The sequence below is a fragment of the Hipposideros armiger genome, unplaced genomic scaffold, assembly GCF_001890085.2.
Source record: "Hipposideros armiger isolate ML-2016 unplaced genomic scaffold, ASM189008v1 scaffold_5, whole genome shotgun sequence".
Classification (NCBI taxonomy): domain Eukaryota; kingdom Metazoa; phylum Chordata; class Mammalia; order Chiroptera; family Hipposideridae; genus Hipposideros; species Hipposideros armiger.
This window is the reverse complement of record NW_017731355.1, coordinates 2,191,676-2,213,073: the sequence shown is the minus strand read 5'-3', so window position 1 is coordinate 2,213,073 and position 21,398 is coordinate 2,191,676. Positions and strand designations below refer to the sequence as shown.

The 21,398-nt window shown below is 37.2% G+C and overlaps 1 protein-coding gene across 2 annotated transcripts in view; it reads left to right on the top strand.

Annotated features, from left to right (window-relative positions):
- The first annotated feature begins 1,101 nt into the window (after positions 1-1,101).
- Positions 1,102-21,398, top strand: part of PPM1A (protein phosphatase, Mg2+/Mn2+ dependent 1A) — a 44,432-nt gene continuing 24,135 nt past the window's right edge. Inside the window, exon 1 of one of the 2 annotated variants that reach the window (XM_019644541.1) lies at positions 1,102-1,186. The gene's annotated coding sequence lies outside the window, so the exon portion shown is untranslated. Of the gene's footprint in view, positions 1,187-1,874; positions 2,193-21,398 lie in introns of those variants that run through there. The other variant, XM_019644534.1, reaches the window with a different exon arrangement.

The window sequence follows — 21,398 nt, the reverse complement described above, 5'->3', positions numbered from 1 at the left end:
TTCCAATAAGGCAGAGTTTCAAAGATCTTTGATCTAATAATGTTCCCTTTTTTTTGGCACGTGTGTAGAGAAATAATTAGGAAATGTGTCCTCACATGATACTGGGACCAAATGCAGAAGTGAATTTTATTTTTACTTTGTATATCTCAAAATGACCCAGCTTTGTCCTCCTCTAAAAAATTCTAATCCAAAGATATTGGGTAGAGTGAATTTTTGGGTTCCTTGAAGATTTTGGCCTGCCAGTGACCATTTGGCAATAGTTTGATCCTGCTGTTAGGTTCCAGGGCTAAAATGAAAGGAACAGAACCTTCCCAAGAAAGTCATGTTGAAAAAATAGGAGATGGCTTCTACAACTTTAAAAGCAGCCAAATGTTTGCTGGTGACAGACAGAATAAATAGGTTGGTTTTGATCTATGAGTTGGGGCAACAGAGCGGTTTTAGAAGAATCAAAGTAGCAGGGTATAACTTGCTACAGTAAGCACCTGAGATAAAATGGGGAGGCCTCATCACAAATTTAGCTTTTTATTTGTCAGAACACAATTTCTTTAATATTTTCCTGTGTTCTTTTTCAAGTACCTGCCTCCTACAATTAAGTAGGTATTTGTTTTTCCTTAGTGTATACCATATAATTAAAATTAAAAAAACACGCGGATTTTTCTTGTAAATTACGTTCCTGCAAATGTGGTGTAGGTCAAATCCATGAACAGGTTAAGCCTTTGACAAGAAAGGGAAAGGCACCCCAGCCAATGGGAGCCCGTGCTGGTGATGTACTGCTCCCCAGTTCTGATTCATTGGCCTGCTAGCGTTTGTCATTCTATCCCCGGCGTCTGCAAACCGCGTGGGTCGGGTTTTCCGTAGTCTAGCTAGCTAAACTGGATTTTGGCTGCCTGCACGTGCAGTTTCAATTAGGTTTAGCTGATCTGTAGCTCTTCATACATGCAGCTGTTAACGTTTCTGATTATCCTACAGATTTTGAAAAATCCTCCGTTCCCTTAACCTCACTGGAGGTCGTTGGAGGTCCCCTGTGACAGAATCATGTGACTGTAACAAGTACAAATAAATACAATGTGGGATGCCACGAGCTACAGCTGCACAGGAAACCTGCCAGAAACTCAGCATGAGCCCTGTGCGTGTATGTAGGTGGGCGACGGCAGGTTGCGTGTGTCGCTGCCCTTCCGGACGCGAGGTGTGTGGCTGGGGCACTTGCGTGGTCCTCCCGAAGTCACTGGGGGAGAATGGCTCGGGAGACATGGGACCCTGGGGAAGGGGGCTGGGACCGAGCGCGCGTTCGAGCTACAGCAGCCAGGCGGCGAACAGTCGGCGACTGTACCCAAGAGAGGCCGAAAGGACTGGGTCGGTCCCTGGGGCTCCTTGGACGCGTTTCCGCGGGGATTGGGGTGTGTATTTGCAGACAGGTGGAAGCCCGGGGCGGGAGACGCGGACGCCCTCCCGAGCTCTGGCTCGGTAGACTGCTGGGGTTGGCGAGGCTCTCGGTTCTCCAGGCTCCTAACAGTCACACACTCTGTCCAGCTCCCGGCGCCGGGGCTCAAGGTCCCAGTCGCGGTTCCGATCCGGGATTTGGATGCTCCCTTCCTGCTTCAGCCTGGGGCCCCGGCCGCAAGGCAGCCGAGACGTGAAAAGCTGGGTAGGGCAGTGGCGTCATCTGCGACCGCTCCTCCCCCGCCTACCGGCACTCGCCGCAGTTCCTGCCCAACGACATCCGGGTCTCTCCAGCTGCTCCGTCGCGCCGCAGCTGTAGAGACGGCTAACCCGGCGGGGCGGGGTGGGGCGGGCGGAGGAGTGGGGGTGGGGCAGCACAGCGACATCGTGGGCGCGCCTGCGCGGGGACGCGCTCGAGGCTCGGGCGGCTGCAGCTCGGGAACGGGTGGTTGGGGAGGGGGGGAGGGGGGCTCCAGGCAGGTGGGGCGCGAAAGCAATGAATCTTTGGCTCTTCCTCCTTCTCCTCCGGGACCCGCTCTCCGCCTCCCGCTCCAACGCCTGGATGATCTGAGCCTCGAGGGCGCCGAGAGCCGGGGGCCCGGACGCAGCCCGGCTCCTCCCCTCGTCCGCCCCCTCCCCTGCCAGACCTGGCCGGCCGCAGCCGTGGTGACCCCTTTCCCGCCCCTTCCCCGGCCGCCGTCGCCGCCGCCGCCTCGGCCGATCAGGGACCTGCCCGCCCGCGGCTGCTCCGGGTAAGCGCGACGCTTGGGCCGAGGGCGGGCGGACGGGCGGCGCGGGCCTGCGCGGCGGCAGTGGCGGCCAGGCCTGGGGCCTGGGGCCTGTAAACAAGCCAGGCGTCTGCCCGAGCGCTCCCGGGAGGAGACGCGACAACTCCACCCCCTGGCCCGGCCTCCTCCCCGGAGCCGGGCGACGGGCGGCTAGGGGTTAACGCTCCGCGAGGGCGGTGGCGGGGAGGCGGGGGCGGGGTGTTCGTGGCGGCGGCGCGGGGAGTGGGCGCGACCCTCCGGCCGCCTGGGCCGTTTGGGTGTCGGTGGCGACGACGCGGACGAGGGCCGCAGGCCTGCCTGGCCCAAGAGCGGACGGTGGAACTTTTCCCGGGCGGGGAGTGGGCTCCTGGCGCCCCCACTCTCCCGGCCACGCCGCCCTGATCCTCAATCCCTGGGAGGGCGACCCGGAGAAAGAACGGGGGAGGCTTCCTTTGGACCGGACTTAGCCTCGAAACACCCAGTTCTGTAGATTTTGCTTCAGATTTTATAGGGGGCAGAGCTGAGAGTGAGGCTCCTTGAGAACTCAAGCCAGTGATGCCTCCAGTTCATTCATTATTAAGGCATCGAACAAATCCTTTGACGTAAAATCACACTGATTTCTTCAACTCGTCTTTTTAACCGTGTAAATATGCGGGTAGAAGTTACTGATGTTAGTTTCGTTAAGGTATGGTTCTGTTCTGCTTGTAGATTTGAAATAATTTCTTGAAAGAGCTAACTGTGGAGATCCTTCAATCAACTGCAGTTTTAGATACGTTTTGAAAATTTCATTTTCCTGAAGCAACGCATGGTACTTAAAAATCCACAGAGGTCATAACTCCAGCTACCCAAGCCAAGAAATGTATGCGCTGCCCTCACCCCCTACCCTGTTTTCTGCTAGTTGGAATAATTAGCCGAATGCCTTTTAAGAAGTTATTGGAAGAGTATGAGAGATGTAAAAAAAAATCTATGAGAGATAGGTATTATTTTTCCAAAGTAAATGATTTTGACATTGAAAGATTAGAAATTAAAAAAACAATTTTTCTTTTGAAAGGCTTAATCCTTTCAAATTTCCAGGTTGGGATTTTAAACAACCACTTTTTAGATGCAAAGAGCTCTGAAGTGGCAGCGGATTTATTTATTTAAACAGTACTCGACAGAGTTAGGGGTTCCAGAGCTCTCAGAAGTCCAGCAGGACTTGCTCCCCAATTCTAACTGGAACAACCTCACTTTTATACTTTTATATTTTTACCTCTTTGGCCTTTGCCAAAGATTGTATTTCTGTAATACATATTAGAAAACTGACAAGGAAGATAGTGACCCACCCACCCTACTGCCTGTTTTCTAATCATATGTTCTCTTTATTGATTTCATGTTTCCTTTGCCAGCAAATAATTTGAAGCACAAAGTACCATTTTTTGCCTGATGTTACGGTTCTGTTTTGTGTGTAATTCACATATATCTGATTAAACATCCAATCATGTAGGGATGATTACTTTTAACTTGCACGTTAAAGCAATACCACATCAAAACTGTAATGAACTGCACATGGAAATTGCTTAAGACATTTTTGATTTGATACCATTAAACATTTTTAATATCAGTAAAGTCATTATGGGCTAAGTAGATTAAGACTGGTAAAGTTTGGCTAGCTACGTTAGTATACATTTGAGAAATAACATGGTTGAATGCTGCAGTCATCAAAAATTTTTTACATGTGGTGTGTGTGTGTGTATGTATTTTAACACTGATTGTATCTGTTTATATTTTAGTTTGAAAGACTGAAGTGATGACCATAATTACAGTATGAACTGTTGAAGGGAACACTGCACTAGGAGACAAGAATTGTCTAGTCATGGCTGTGCTCCAAATAACTGTCCATGGACGAGTCCTTTAACTTTTTGAGTTTCAGCTTACAAATCAGTAAAACCAAAGGGGTAGATTATATTATCAAATGTACTGGCCAGTTGTTAAATTTTTTTTTTGTTCTCTTACCATGGTCTATTCAGTATGCTTTGACCAAATGCTTGGTATGTACTTAGAAGTTCAGCATTCTAAAACTGATTTTCTTTCTGGGTTTTGTCATATTTAGAAGAATTTTAAGTTGGTATTGTTCTTTAGGAAAGATATTCTCGTAGGTAGTCTTTATTGATTTTTCTGTTGGTATTGGGAAATGTAGGAAAACTCTTGGGAGGAAAGAGGGTGGAGATTCCACAGGAGACAAAGGGTGGTTGAGACTTCAGTTTGAACAGTCATACCACCCTTGGTAGCTTGATGTGAAGGGTGTTATAAGAATACATTATGAAGGTTTTTCTGTCAGTTCAAGCTGGGTCTTGCTTATCTTGTTAATAAATCTTCATATGAAAATTTGTTCCCTAATACCTAATGTATGTTTGTTTGTTTTTCCCAAAGAAATCTATAGCAACATCGTGTTGTCACATGGTGAATATTGCTAAGCAGTTACTAAAAACCTACAGTCTTTGAATTTGTTCACATTACACCTAGATTATTTATTATAATGGCTAACAGAACGTGTAGCTGATTCTGGTTTAACTATGAATGCTTATTTATTTAATAATTTAAAACTAAAGACAAACATATGTCCACAGGAAGCTTATTATCCCCGAAGTGCTCACCCATGGGAGCTGGATTAATTTCTTAATGTGCAAGTCTGTGACATGTAGAAATAAATTATAAGGTGATATTTTGCTGATCACCCCAAATGATTATCCAACTCTTGCCTGGGCACCTAACCCTGAGTGATACTCTTGACTGCTTTCCATCCTTAATCAAATCAGAGGAAGGAGGCAGCCATATTAGAAAATCAGCTTAAGAGGAGTCCTTACAAGAGTTAAGCAAGAAGATAAAATGCAGTGTGGCCCTGTGAACTATATGGACCTTGGGGGAGGGGAAGGTGTTATGAGGCAACTAGGTAAAAGTTTATGTCTTCCGATACACTGGGTAGTAACGTTATGCCAGAATGTTCTGTTTTCCATCTCAAGTAATGTTGGTGACAAAATTTAAAAAATTCAGTTGCTTCATCTATTATTTCATCATTAGAGAGAATGTATAAATTCTCTCAAGTTCCACCTGGGATTATTAACCACTCTTATATGAAAGAAGCTGGGGTTAAATTATATCAACCAAAAGGTTGATTATATTATTCTTTTCCTCTTTCTAATATCTAATGTGTTCCATATTACACAAGTAACAATTTTATATTTTATTGTGAGTCTCCAGGATATATTCCTTGATGGTTTTGACCTTTGCATGTCCTAGCTGTGTACCACCTAGATACTATCTTTACCTAGCCTTTCTTTTGCTGAGGCAGGTACAAGGAGCTAGAGAAAATAAACAGTTAAGAGAGGTGAGCTTCAATATAACTTGATGTAAAATGTAATAAACTTTAAAATTTTTGTAAGAAACTGAGGGAAAGATACTGGATGCTAGCATATATTAATAAAGTACACAGTTGATACTATGTTTATAAAATTAGAAATGTTTTAAACATTCATTGAGTAAAATGTGTGATAAAGGAGGGAGCTGGAGTTTTTATAATTCTTAATATGTTTATTTGGAATCCATTGACCAGGTTTATGTATTGGCTTGTCAGAAAAGCCATGACGCATTTTTGCAACGAAAAACGGGAAAAATACGTCATGATTTTTCCGACAACCAAATAGTATTCATATTTAGGACCTGGTTTGAAAGTCATTAGAGTTTTTGTTGCTGATATGATATGAATTAAAATCCTATGAGAACAAACAACTTTTAGATCAGAAGAAAGAGAATAATAAAAGCCATAATTTATTGACGATTATGTCAGGCTTTAATTTTCATCACAACCCTCTTTCTAATATACATGATGATATCTCTGTTTTATAACTGAAGAAATTAGGCTCAGAATCTAAGTTATATGCCAGGATCAGATCTGTGTAGATACAAAATTATTTTCAAAATATTTCCGAGTGGATTTTTCCCACTTAGACGAGCCTTCTTGTTCCTAGGAATCGAAATTTGAAAAGCTTAATGTTACTACTTCTGATCCAGGTTCCTAGAACTAAGTTTATAAATTTAATTAAATCTTCCAATGCAATGGTCCCCTCTAAAACATTCAGAAAAGATTTAAGAAGTTCACTTTCTCATTCCCAAAGTTTCAGAAGTCAACAGAGCTCAACAATTTTATATCTTCAACTATCGTTCAGATTGAGGAAATATCCTTAATGAAGGTCTAAGGGAAATGTTTCTGAGTACATAGTCAGTGGAGCCACATTGAAGACTACGGAGAAGAAAAGGTAAAACTTCCTAGCTGGGTGATCTTGGGCAAGCCTTAGTTTTCCTTATCTGTCAAATGAAGCCTTTCTGATAAGGTAATCTTGAAGATTAAATGAGATAATTATGTAATGCACTTAACATATTTTCTACCATGAAGATTAAGTACCAAAGAAATATGGTAGCTGTGATTATTGAGTATATGAAATCTTGAGATTCTTAGGGGAATAGAAACTTAGTGGGTATGAGAGGGTTGTCTTTGAGTATAGTTTTAGCAGTGAGCTTGGAAGCTGTAAGAACTGTAAGAGAGTAAGTAGAGACTTTAGAAGACGTGATATTGGGTTGTTGGAAAAGTCATGATGCATTTTTGCAACGAAAAACAAAAAATACGTCATGACTTTTCCAACAACCCAATAGTTGTAGGTATATAGAACTTGTATGTGAATAGACTAAAAGTTAAGAGGTAGTGGAAGAGAAAGTTGAGTATGAGTAGATTTATTTATATGAAGCTGGAGAGAAATCATGGGTTTGGAGTTATGATTAGAGGGGAGTAGATGGCTAAATAGAGGAGGATAAAAAGTAAGTAATAAAGCAAAGGCTTTATTACAGTAAGTGAAGGAAATACAAGGGTTGGTATTTTGAAGAGAAGTTAACAGTTCATGATTAGAAATGGGCAATAAGATATGGCCACAGAAAAAGATGAAAGAATAAGAAAATTAAATTATTCTAATTAACTTAGTTCTTCCTGTAAAAAATTAGGGAGTCTTCATAAAAGGCATTAAAGCTTTATATGTGAGCCCTGGGTTATTTAAAATTGAAGATTTGTATTGGAACAGTGCCAGTGTTATTATCTCATACCGAAACCATGGTTTTTTAGAACTCTAACTGGTCTATCCCACTCGCGTCTTGTACTGTGTCTCCCTCCCCCATTCTATAAACATTACAAAGTTCTTTCTAAAATACTGTTTGTATCATATTATTTATCTGTTCAATATACTTAGTGACTTCTTTTGTCTCTAGAATAAAGTTTAGAATTATTGGTTTGGCTTTTGACATTTTCCATGATTGGACCTCAGGACTGATCTATTTCAACCAAACTGGTATACTTGTCCTTGCTGGAACACACCCTGTACTTTTCTTTTCTCTCAGTGTATCTTTGCTCATGCTAATCAGTAGCCTGGAATTCTTGCCTTTCCTTCTCCAGCTTTTGTTTTCTCCTTTATCGAAGTTCATTTCTAATATTTCCTCTTCCAGAAAACCTTACCTGATCACCAGAGTATTTCCTGTCTTTCCTCTGTATTTCTATAGCAGTATCTATTATATTATTTGTATCACTTTAATCATATACTTTACTACTAGGTATTTGTGTTTTAATTATAATTGTGTGTTGAATTTAAGTATAAAATTCTGAAGGGCAAAATACAATTAACTTTTAGCCTAGCACAGTGCCTTGTGGATAGTCGAAATTCAGATATTTTGTAAGTATTAGGCAAACCTGAGAGTGGGAGTGATTGCTGTAGGAGGTGGTGGAAGAAGTTAAGAAGTTAAGAACAGATATTTATGACTCTCTTCCTATGTATTATTTTGGCTGATACTTAAGAGTGAAGATTATACAAATCTGAAATGTGGCAGATTTTATGTTGGTATAGAAAATTAGGTTGACTGATTCTGCACCTAAAGGTTTCTTTTTAACTTGCTGTGTTTGGTCTTTGAAGGTTAACAGGACATTCATAAGCATGCATCTCTTTCCAGAGTTACATTTGCAAATATTATGAACCTAGGCATTCTTTTAAACAGAGAAATTGTGGAATCACAGTAATTAGACAGTGTGTTAGTTAAAGAAGGGATATAACTGTCAACTGATTTAATGTGAACCAAACAAATGTCTAACATAAGAATAGTCTGTGTTCATATAAACCTCTAAGCTAAACTTTAAACCTTATCAAACTTTTAATCTATTTCCAGTGTTTAGAAAATACATAGTAAAATTTCCTTTGTTGAATTTTTAAATGGATAATTTTAGATAGGCAGTCTGTGGCTGCTTAGATCCACTTTTTGGAGTATGATACTAAGGAGACCAGAATCATGAATGTGATTCTTTGTGTGCTTCTTAAATTTTTCTAGCCTTGCATTAGTTAGTAACAGTGATAGGTAACATTATTGAGAACTTATATGCCAAGCCATTATAGAAATTTCCAAGTACTAGCTCATTAAATCTTCATATCTATATGAAATATATCCTATTATTACCTGTATGTAAACAGTTGAAGAAATTGAGATAGAGGAGAAGTTACTTATCCAGAGTTTGACAACTAGTAACAGAAGCCAAACCGATGTCACTGGACTTTTCAAAGTAATTACATATGTACATCACTGCAGTTTTATTGCTGTTGCTAAAAGGAAATCTGTTGGCAGTTGTGATGGGTTAGAAAATGTTTATATGGGAAGGGTATGACTGTAGTTCCATTGTACCCAGAATGAATCTTATAACTGAGTTGGGATCTGAGGTGGAAGTGTACACCAATCTTGAAAAGTACAGTATCACGTGCTGTGTCAGCTCCCTTTAGAACTTTTCACTGAGAAAAACTATTAAATTTTTTAATATAAAAAAGCATATAAGATATAGCTATCATACAATTAGTACCACAAGCAATATACAATTTTTCGTTTTCTTTTTTGTTTTTTGAGTTAGAACTAAAGTTTTATTATTTACTTATCCTCCCTTAGTATCACATGATGTAATAGTAGGTATGTACTGCTTGAGCCATTAAGTATTTCAAAGACATCAATGTTTTCTATGATCTAATAATTCCAAATTATACATTGCAACCAATTACATCTCTGCTGGAATAGGATGAGGTGATTCCTAGAACAGGAAACAATTGGCTCTGATTGGTTGTGATGGGCCTTTGTGTGCCTGGCCAAATCAACCCACTTCCTTGCATCTCACTTTCTCTTGATAAAAGTGAACTGGCAGTTTAAGAAAACTAACCCAAGAACTGGGAGGTCTATGGATGGAGCTGGGCTTCCTGTTCACAGTTCTTATGGCTTATTTAATTCGTGTTCACTACTTTGCAACCCACTGACATAAATGATTTCATTAGGCCTTTATTCAAATGAAATTTTTAGTGAGTTTAAGAAGGTAGCCTTAAATACAAGCTACCTAACTGAGCTTACAATAAAGATACTATAAATGGAACATTTTAATATTAAGATTTATTAAAAATAAATTCCTTGAAAGCAGGGACCAAGTTTTATTTGTTTTAAATAGGTGCCCAATATGATTGTTTAATCTTTGTAGTCTGCCTGCTCGTTTTCTGATGAACTCATGACAAAAAATTGAATATGAGCCAGAAATATAGCAGACTATGGGAGAGCATAGGTCATGGATAATCTAGTTTAAATTTTGGCTGGTGCTCTGTATTCATCAGTGATATGACTGTCTCAGGCAAGGATGTAGATAAACAAGAGTTATTTTGGGTTTTTTTTGTTTTGAGTCATGTTGTATGTGGCTTAATTTTATTTAAGAAATACATTAATCAAGAACAATCGTGCTATTTAAAGAATAAGAACATCAGTCATTACCAAGTTTGAATGACTATCTTGGCTTCTTTACATTGCTCCTTTTCTTTAGCATGAATGGTAAAAAAAATTGCATCAGATTTACTTCTATAGGAGATACAGCTTGCTTACCTCTGTTAACAAAATCCAGAAATGAAAATATTAATGTTAAGGATAAGCAAGGGAAGGTTGTCTATTATTTTTTGGTTTTATGTTGCAAACAGAATCATAAAACTTAACCAGGCTTTAGAAAAACATCTTTGCAGTGTGCCATCATGCTTCAGGATGTAAATAGGTAGTAAATAAAATGTTTAGTTTTTATAAAACAATAGAATATTATCATTGCTGAGAATCTGTTAAGGCTGTTTTGGATGTCAAGGGACTGATCTTAAAATTGGCAGCTTTTGTTCTGTGGTCAACCCACAGCTTAATGTGTTACTCCGTATCTGTCATCTTCATTTCTCCATCTGTATAAGTGCTTCCTGATACTGTAAGACTACTCAGCCATCTAGTGTGATCTTGGGCAGGTTTGCTACAGTCAGTAGCATATGGAGCTCCTTAAGTGCAAATGAGATTATTCATTTTATATATTAAAACTCGCAGCCTAAGTTAAAGATATTTTTATCTAAAATACATTGAAAGTGAATTTCCTAGCTCCCAGAAATGATTCCCTTGTGTCTAAATTACCTTATACTTTGTTTCTCATATAGAAGAGACTTTTTTTAAAAAGTAACCCATTCATGAATGTTGAATGACTGGGCAGATGAGTCAGTAAATAGCTTAGGGAAAGAGAATGTATGAGCTCTAATCTCTAGTCAACACTACATCTTTTCTCTTTTGTCCCCTCCAATATATCTTATGTGGCATTTTTCTGGAATTAGAGTGTATCTAATGAAGTAGAGAAACTTAAAAGTCGTTAATGAACAGTAATCTGAAAATCAAGTTTTTGATTGGTAAGCTGAAGATTTAGAGTCCAGTATTTTCTTATTAGAAATCAGTTATATTTCTGTAGAGATTTTAAAATTTAACAGTATATATTCTGTAGTATAACCAGTGGAAATGGTAGGATAAAGTTTGATTGCAGGTCAACTTCTCTGGGAATACGTCGGTAGAAAAGAATTCCTAACTGTTGACAAGGGAGAAGTCACAATCATTTATCCTATATATTAATCAAGTGTCACTAGGTGGTTAAGTACTATGAATAAAAAAGACATGCTCTCTTCCCTCATGGATCTTGAAATCTAAAATGAGATAATTTATGTACAGTCTTATGTGCTATGATAAGGGAAATACAGAATTCTGTGAGCTCATGACTAATGATAGATCTATTTCCTGAGACAGGGAACTGGGTAGGAGAAGTGGTAGAGAGTTGAGAAATTCATTTTGGGCCATGTCATTTGAGGTGTGGCAGAGAGAGAGAGAGATAGAGAGAGAGAGAGAGGGAGAGAGGGAAGGGGAGAGAGAGAGAGGGAGAGAGAGGGAGAGAGGGGAAGGGGAGGGGGCGAGAGAGAGAGAGATTAAAGGTATTAGCTATTATAGAATTTTCACTTCACTTAAAAAGAACACACACATACCTTGTTTTTTCTGTACTTTTCCAGCACCCTTTTCCATACACACAAAACATCTCATATCACAGTTTATGGACTCAGTGAATGATTCTGTTTGAAGAATGTTAGTTATATAGACAGAAGTCTGTCTCTTAGAGACAAATACGTTTTGGTCCTTTTTTCCAGGAACATTTTATATGTGTGAAAGATTTAGAACCCCCACATATTTTGTGAATGAATGAACCTTTTACCATCTTAAATATTTAATGTTTTATTTCCACTTATTTTCAACTTAAATATACAAGGTTATGAGCAAACACTTATAAATGCTCTGTGTGAGAGGTTTTGTTTGTTTTAAGCAAAAGAAAAAAGGATGCAGTGGCTGAAGAAGTCAGTTATGCTTTTCTGGGTCAGTCTGAATCTGAATCTTCACATATACAAGGATTAGAAAAGAGCAAACTGGAAATTGACTCCATTTCTCAATCTGCACACAAGTTATCCAAAACCAAGGTATTTGAAATAGTTAACAGATGAGGCAAATTGAGATTGTGAATACCAAAACATTCTTAGAAAACTTTAAAAACTAAATAGCTCTCTGCCCTTTAAATCTTTTCAGTGTTTTGCTTGTACTGTAATTGTTAGTGAAAATAGGTCAGTATCTAATTTTTATCGTCACTAGAATCCTCCAACTAAATTTAGCTTAGATATTTTTCAGGCATTTATGTACTTCTAAAGTTTACTTTAAATTGTGCAGTACATACCTTTGTAGAAATTTAAGAAGATTACCTTATGGAGTAGGTAGTTCAGATCATAGCACATGACTAGAAGATGATGGTACATTAAAAGTCATGAAACATGAAGGACACTTGAAAAGTGTCAAGCTCTCTCTTGCACATTTTGTGTAATTGAAACTGCTGCTAATACTTGTGCAAACTCACTGTGGTTTAGGTACTTGTAAATTGTTACAGTCTAACATTCTCAACAGTTACTAATTTAGCAGACTAATTATTTTTCAATAGTTTTTGATAGAAAAAAAAGTGACCTGTGTTATGTCCTTTATGGAAGCAAAAAGCTTTATCTGACTTAAGTCGATTGGTCAATTTTGGTTTGCTTTTTGAAATTTGGTTTTTAAAGTTTTAATTTAGGGTATTTAAAATTAGGGTATTTAACTCAGTAACAGCCGTTTGCATTAGAATTCATTTGGATGATATTTGGTTGGAGGAGGTTAAATAAATATTTAATTGAAAGAATTATGTAAATATTCAGTTGAAGTTTTAAGATGCAGAAATATTGGACAGCTGCGCAATTTTCAGCTAACCTTTTAATATCATATTTTCCATATTATTACATATACTCTATAGCCATCTTTTTAAACCTTTTTATGTAAACCTATCTTTTATGTAAAATAAAATATAGATACAGAAAACCATATTAAACATTAGTAATCTTTTTAAATGCATTGTCGAGAAATAACTCACATAGCATAAAATTCACCCATTTAAAATTCACAGCTCTGGGCCGGCCGAGTGGCTCAGTTGGTTAAGAGCTCGCTCAAGAGTTTGAGCTCTGAGCAACAGCGGTTCGAGACCAGCCCGAGCTGAGCAACCGCTGAGCTGCCAACAGGTAGCAGGATGGCTCAGCTAAAAAAAAAAAATAAATAAATAAAATAAAAAAATAAAATAAAATTCACAGCTCAGTAGTTTTTAGTGTATTCACAGAATTGTGCAACCATAACCACAATTTAATTTTAGAACATTTTTATCACCCCCAAAAGAAACCTTATACTCATTAGCAGTCACTCCCCTTTCTCCTCTTCCCCAGTTCTTGTCAACCACTCATCTCTGTCCCTACATTTTTGGTCTTTTGGATATTTTTCATATAGGTGGAATCCAGATAACATTTTGATCAGTGATTTCTAGCCTTTATCAATATCTTGTATATCATGAGATAGCCAGTTATGAATAATTTAGCCTCCTTTTATAGCTTAAATAATGGCTGTTTTCTCATTTTCTGACCAGAAGGAATTATTCAATAATTGGAAGATTGTATCCAAATTTAAACCAAGAGTCAGGCTTTTCACCAGTTTTATAACTTCAGTAAATATGTACCACTAGTCCTCACCTCTGGTAGTGCTTTTCACTGTGGGTTGCTCAGTACCCCTCAGCTTTCCTTAAAATGTTGCTGTAGTAGCCATTTCTCTTCTACCTCTCAAATCGTACTCGCATGAGTTCACTGAATGTTTCCCTTTGCAGCTGGCTTGTCTGAACTTCACCTTCATATTCCCCTAAACTAAACCCAAGAATGAGGAAGAATTAAAAGCAAGAAAGGGAAAATAAAAGAAGAGATTGCTCCGGCGGTAGGGGGCAAAGTGGTAAGAGCAGGAATAGAAATGATACAAAATTTGCAAGGAGACTGAATTAAGCAGAATAATAAAACTTGGAAGCTGCTTAGGAGAGAATAAGACCTAGAGGGAAGAAATAGAAGGCAAAGATGTTATAATGTAATAGGAGGTAAGAAGATAGGTAAAATTTTAAATTGTTTTCAGTTCAAATTTAAATTTAAAATTGAATTTTAGTTATATGTCAGTGAAACACAAAGGATAATTGCATTTTCTGATGAGGATTAGACCCTTGACATATTTTCTTTCCAAAACTTTGTGTAGGAATTTTGAAGCTGAACCATAGTCATATGTTGTCCTTTGGATTATTCGAAGATCTTCAGGTTTGAACCAGTGCAGAGTGGGGAACCCATTTCACCTTGGAATTATTCTTCAGAGAATTCCCACAGAATTAAAGGCATTGTCCTCTTGGGGTTTCCTAATTGGAAGGGCAGAATCCTTGTCTGGGTGCTCCTATACTCAGTGGGCTGCTTTAGACGTCTAGAATTAGAGTATGGCCATTAATTGAGAAGTTGCTGCTATCAGAGAAAATCTTATTTGAGTTGATAAATCACGGGTCTTCTGGTTGGATTAGAATTGCTAGTGAGATTTTTGGGACAGTCAGTAAAAGAGCCCCCAAAGAGCCAGAATCCTACATATGAGGTGTGATCAAAAGGTACGGTGAAAGTGTAGATTAAAAAAAAAAATTATTACAGTAAAAGATACTAATTCCCCTCAAAATACTCCCCTTCTCTTCAAACACACTTATCCCCACTTATCCCATTGTTCGAAGTTCTGGAAGTCCTCTTTTTTTTTTTTCTTTTTTTTTTCGTTGTTTTGTTTTTTTTTTTAGCTAAGCCATCCTGCCACCTGTTGGCAGCTCAGCAGCTGCTCAGCTCGGGCCGGGAATCGAATCACTGTTGCTCAGAGCTCAAACCCTTGAGCAAGCTCTTAACCAGCTAAGCCACTCAGCTGACCCTGGAACCTCTTTTGTGAGTGTCTTTAGTTGTGTTATCCTATCTGCCTCGATGTCCTGAATTGATTCAAAACAATTACGTTTCATAGTCCTTTTGACTTTGGGGAAGAGCCAGAAGTTGCACAGTGGCAGATCCGGTGAATAAGGTGGATGAGGACACCGGAATGTTTTTATTTGACAGAAACTGCCGTATACCAGAAGTGATGTGAGACAGACAACGGAGCCTTTCCGTTGTGATAAAAAAAACTACAGTGAATGCTGCTGCTGAGTGTCATCCAACGGAAAGGCAGGGATCTTCAATATTGGAAGTGGCGCGTTGAACCTTAGTAACTGTGTGACATGTTTCAACTTGTTCAGTGCAGTCAGTCAGGTGTGAGCTACGGTTGAGAGAAGGTGTGTTTTAAAGTGTGCCTTCCGTGAGCGGACGTCAGTGGCTCACCGGGGAAGAGCGCAATGACAATACCAACATGGGCCAGTGAGGCAGCGTCCTCCACAACTAGACTGAAGAACAAAAGGATGCAACTTGTCTGTTCCCCTTCCCCAATTCCCCAATAAAAAAATCTAAAAAAAAATAAAAGAATAAAGTGTGCCTTAAATCATCCTCCACCATGACAATGCTCCGTGTCACACATCGCTTCTGGTACGGCAATTTCTGTCAAAAACATTACGGTGTGTCCTCAACCACCTTACTCAATGGATCTGGCACCGTGCAACTTCTGGCTCTTCCCCAAAATCAAAATGATTCAGGACATCGAGGCAGCCATGATAGCACAACTAAAGACACGTCAGAAGACTTCCAGAACTGCATCAGAAAATGGCAAGAATGATGGGATAAGTGTGTTCAAAGCAGGGGAGGGGGGGTGTTTTAAGGGGAATTAATGGTGCTGTGTCTTTTACTGTAATAGATTTTTTTTTTATTTAAACATTCACCATATTGTTGGATCACACCTCGTATAGCTTTAAAGTAAGTAAAGTCCTGTAATAAGCAAACTCGAAATTTGGGATGAGGGGAGTGCAAACCAACAGGAGCTGTTTAGTACCTATATTTGACCACTTGGATGATGTTTCAAACACTATATTCAGTTCCTTAATCAGAAATACTGCCACTGTATTTTGTATGTAAGTTTTTTAAGGAGCAGGTGATGAAGACAGGTTACCTTTTTTAGAACAATTGACATTTATTATTTAACAGATAAAATGTATTACCTGACTTAAATGAATTTAGTATTTGAAACCAAGTTTACAAAATATCTGTGTATTATTAGTTTTAATAACAAGTATTCCTTTCTTTACAAAAGAACTCTATATACATTTGACCCTTAAACAACACAGGTTTGAACTGCGCAGGTCCACTTATACATGGGTTTTTTGGTGTGTTTTTTTCAATAAATCCTGTAAATGTTTTTTCCTTGTCATTAATAACATTTTCTTTTCTCTAGCTTATTTTATTGCAAGAATACAGTATATAATACATTTAACATATAACATGTGCTAGTCAACTGTTTATGTTAGCAGTAAGGCTTCCAGTCAACAGTAGGCTATTGGTAAATTTTGGGAGAGTCAAATTATACTCGGATTTTCAACTGATTGGAGGGGTCAGTGCCCCTAATCCCCTCATTGTTCAGGTCAACTGCAAGTCTTCATAACTGTTTTATAGATTATTTACATTGTATAAGGAGAAGCTTAAGAATATTTGTTGATTTAACTAATTATAGGATTGAGCTTTATTAAAAGAATATTTAACCAGAAAAAAACTGTGAAAATGTCCTGAGGAAGATTAGAGAAACATGGAGACCTTGGCCCTGTGAACAGCGAACTAATGGACCCTGTAAGAAACTTGTACCTCTATCTAAAGAAAGATGTGAGGATTTAAAAATTGCTATGATTTAAGTATATTTAGAAAAAATGCAATACCAGAGATTGTTAAATGAGATTAAGCTTTACTATATAGAATTAAGGCACCATTATTTTGCTGGTGTTTTCTGATTCTCTCAGTGGAATAAATGTTGCTATTAGAGTCTAGAGAAATCTGCTCTTACACTACAGATTCAATTCCAGGGAGTTGACATGAACAGAGAGGTTAGTTAATACTTCCTGGGCTTCCCAGGGTATACAGTGTCCCAGTCTTCTGTTTCTTAGCTCCTGCATCTGTGGAGTAGTCATGCTACTTACTATCAGTACAGAATTTTATTTTATTTTTCTCCTTTCCCTTTCTGTCATCCTTTGGTTGTAGGTTTTTTGAAATGAACATAATTTGTGTTTTTATTTAACCAACTCAATGAGCAAATTTACTGCGTTTTTCCCCTAATCCACTGTTTAAGTTGAGTTTTTAATATCAACAATTTTTTTATTTCCAAAAGTGGTATTTAATTCTTTACCAGTTTGTCTGGGGATTTTAAAATAAACTTTCTATAAAATCTTGCTAAAACATTCTATACATAGTTATTTTATATCTTATATTTGCTAATTCTAATTATCTGAAGTCTTAAGGGAGTTATATTTATTATACGTTAACTCCAACTCATGGCATTTTGTTTCCTTGTACATTTGGTGATTTTTTTTATAAGTTCATGTTTGATTAAACACTAAACATTCCTCCATCATCTGTACAATTGCCTAGCATTTTATTTATCCTTTTTTGTAACATAAAATTTCATTTTTTAATAGTTAATACCTAATTTAATCAGCCAGTATATTTTACCAGTTTCTGTAGTACTTAACCACTGTTCCATGTATTTCACTCCTGGATTCACCTTTCTTCTTGCTAAAGTATATCCTTTAGTAATCTTTTTAGTTACAGAGTATGACTAGTTTTTGTTTCTTACACATTATGTATTTTACACATTACTTTCTTTTTTTAGCAAATAAAGAATTCTTGGTTAATATGTTTTTCCCCCTTCCAATCAGCACCTTTAAGATATTATTTCATTGTATTATGAAACTTGGCAAAGTTGCATCTCTGAAAAGTCTGCTCGCTACATAATTGCTAGGGCTTTGTATATAATTTTTCTCTCTGGTAGTTTTTAAAAAAGATTCCTATTCTCTATCTTGTCAGCACTATTTGCTGTGTGACCTTGAACACATTCTAAACAGATAATGAAAAAGTGTATCATTGTAATGATGATTACGTTAATATATGTAAAGCACTCAAGATGGAGCTCTCCATATTTTAAGTGTGATATAAATGTTAGTGTTGTTTGTTTTACCATTTTTGATGTTCTGAACACATTCCCATGATATGCCTAGGTGTGTGTACATTGTATTATCTGTAGGTACCCTGAAATACATTGTTGATCTGAAGACTCATATCTTTCTTCAGTTCTAGAAAATTCCTCAGCCTTTATATCTTTGAATATTGCTTTTCCAGTATTTCTTCTTTTCTTCTTAATGTTTGTGTGTGTTCTAGACAATTCTTAAGTATCATTTTCCAGTTTACTAATTTACACCTGGACTTTTGTTCATCTAGAATTTATGTGTTTTCAGTTTTTGTTTCTCAGTGAATATTTTTCTCATGATCAGGTGTTCTCGCTTGCTCGTGCACACTCTCTCTCTCTCTTTCTCTCTCTCTCTCTCTCTCTCTCTCTCTCTCTCTCTCTCTCTCTCTCTCTCTCTAATAGCCACCTATTCTGGTTTGATTTCTGACTTTTTAAAACTCTTTTTTCCCCCTTTATGTCTGCTGTTCATTTTAACTTTGGAAGGATCCTAAACATACATATTTTAAGTTATTTTCAGATTATTTTCTCTTCTAGATTGAATTTCTACAGTTGTTGATTTTGTTGGCTGTCCATCTTAGTTTAGTTTTCCTCATGTGTTTTGGAATTTGCTTTTGCAGTCTCATATTAAACAGAAGTTTTTTTGTTTTGCTTTCTTTCTTTTCACCCTTCTTATCCAGTGTTTTTGAGTGTGCCTGCATCTTGGCCTGGGGTGCCCAGTCTGAAACCATATCTTATATTGGAGGCTTGGTTCCCGATTCTTCATAACATCAGGATCAGGCTTATCTCTCCAAGAATAAGTAAGACACAGGCTAAAAGAAGATCTATTCCTCTGCTCACTGGACACCATAACTTCATCCTCAGTGAGCTTGGGCATCCTTACATGGGGACATTTTTAGTCCCTATTACCATTTCTACAGGATGTGGACTTTTCTCCCTCTCTGTTACTTGAGCCCAGGAAACAGTTTCAGCTTCACAAAGTGCTGTGTATTTTAAGAGTTTATCTTTAGCAGGTGACTTGATCTTCTTAATTTTATGTTCTATAATCTATTTTTGAAATATATATGAAACAGGAGCACTTTAGAGTGTGAATATATAAAATCATTTAAATGGAAGTCAACATTTAAAATTAACATATATTGTACATATCCTTCAGAAAGGTACCAGTTTACTCTCCTGCCTACGAGAAGTATATATTTTTTACTCCTTTGCCAATAGTGGACATTATAAATTTTTAATCTTTGATAAAATAATGTATAAAAATAAATTTGTGTTTAATGGCTAATGAGATTGGTCCTTGCTCCACATATTTATTGGCCAGTTGTATTGTTTCATGAATTGAATTGCCTATTCATGTTCTTTGTCCCATTTCGTTTCCTTTAAAGTGTTTATTTGTTTTATGAGAGCCTGTCTATTTTAAGAATATTAACATATATATTGCAAATGCTTACTTTAAAAATATTTTCCACTCATGTTTATGAGCTTTGTTTTGTAGTATTAGGGTTTTATTCTCTGGTGTCACTTTTTATTTCTTTGGAGTCAGTCTTTTACTTTTTGCCATTGATGTCATACTTAAAAAGTCCTTTTCTACAATAAGATTATAGAAATATTTGGCAAGATGCTCTTTTATGGTTTTATTATTAGTATTTCAAACTTAAATCTTTAATCACCTGGTAGTTATTTTTTAAGATATGTGATAGGGATTCAGCTACCCTCAGTGGAAGGACAGGAATGGAATAATAGGCCAGCCGTTCTAACACCATTAATTGAATTTTTGTTCCCACAGCTCTCTTCCTGGACTCGCAGTTCTATTCCACTCATCAGTTCCCTCTTAAATACCATAATTTGAATTTTTTTAATATTAGGTATTAACAAATTTTCATGTTTTTTAGAATGTTTTGGCTGTTCTCAAACATTTATTCTTTCCTATGAATTTTGGGATAATTTCATCAAAATCTGGGACAAAAAGACCCAGCTGTGATTATATTGAATTTATTGAATAATAAAGGGAAGATTAACATCTTTACAATCAAGACTCTTCCTACCTAAGAAAAAGGAGTGTCTTTTATCCTGAGTCTCTGTTCTTAAAGGCCCTGAATATTTCTTATTAATTATTTAGCTATGCTTGTATTTTCTAAGTGATTATTATTAATAGTTTTCTTAGTCTGGTAACCTGATTGAACTTTATTTTTTCCTAGTAATGTCTTAGATTTTGAGTTTGCCACCACATAGTCATTATGTCCAAATAACAGTTTGATCTCATCTCATAATTTTATGTCTTTTTAAAAAATCTTGACTTACTGCATTGATCACTATTTCTAGACATTGCTAAATAATAGGATAAGATCAGGTATCCTTGCTCTTGATTGTTTTCTGGGAATTGTTCTAGTCACTATGCTTCCTTTTTGGCTTGAAATATGTATTATATTAAGGAATGAATTTTATTAGATTCCTTTTAGCATATGAAGAGATGATCATATGTGTTTTTTTTCCTTTGAACTTTTTAAAAGATGACATATTAATAGCTTGCTGGATGTTGGCTCATAGTTAAATTCCTAAATTGAACCCTACTTGGTGATTTGTATTAAATAGATGCTTATATTTTACTTAGGGTTTTTGCATTTGTATTAATGAGTATGTTTAGACTATAGGGTTTTTTTAGTGTTATCGTTAAATTTTATGTCAGGATTATGGAATGTTTGTAAAAAGAAGTGGGATTCTTTTTTCTCTGTTCTTTAGGTGATTTAGATAATTTGGTGGTTATATAATATTATTCTTTTAAGACTTCAAAGATCTTAGTTATCAAATTGTCTTGCCCCGTGCACTTTTAACTTAACAGAAATTTGAAAAAAGGGTACAGTGAACTTCCATATTTACCCAAATGACTAGTTGTTAGCATTTTATCATATTTGTTTTATAAACTTTGTTTTTCCCCCGCTCTGTGCACATGCATATTCTCTTTGCACACACAAGTATATATAAGCCAGTGCACAATCACTTTTTTGTAATACCTCTTTGGTCGTCTTCAACCTGGAATGGTTCTTCAGCCTTTTTGTTTCTTGTTTTTTATGAGCCCTGGAGCTTTTATTGATGGATAGTTCTTTCATAACTTTCTCATTTTGTTCCAGAGTTACTGGTCTTTATTCTGTCATTTCTTGAAAAAAAAAAAGGTAATTTGTTTTTCAAGAATATTGTCAGTTTCCTCCATATTTTCAAATTTATTAGCAAAGAATTATATAGTGTGTTTCA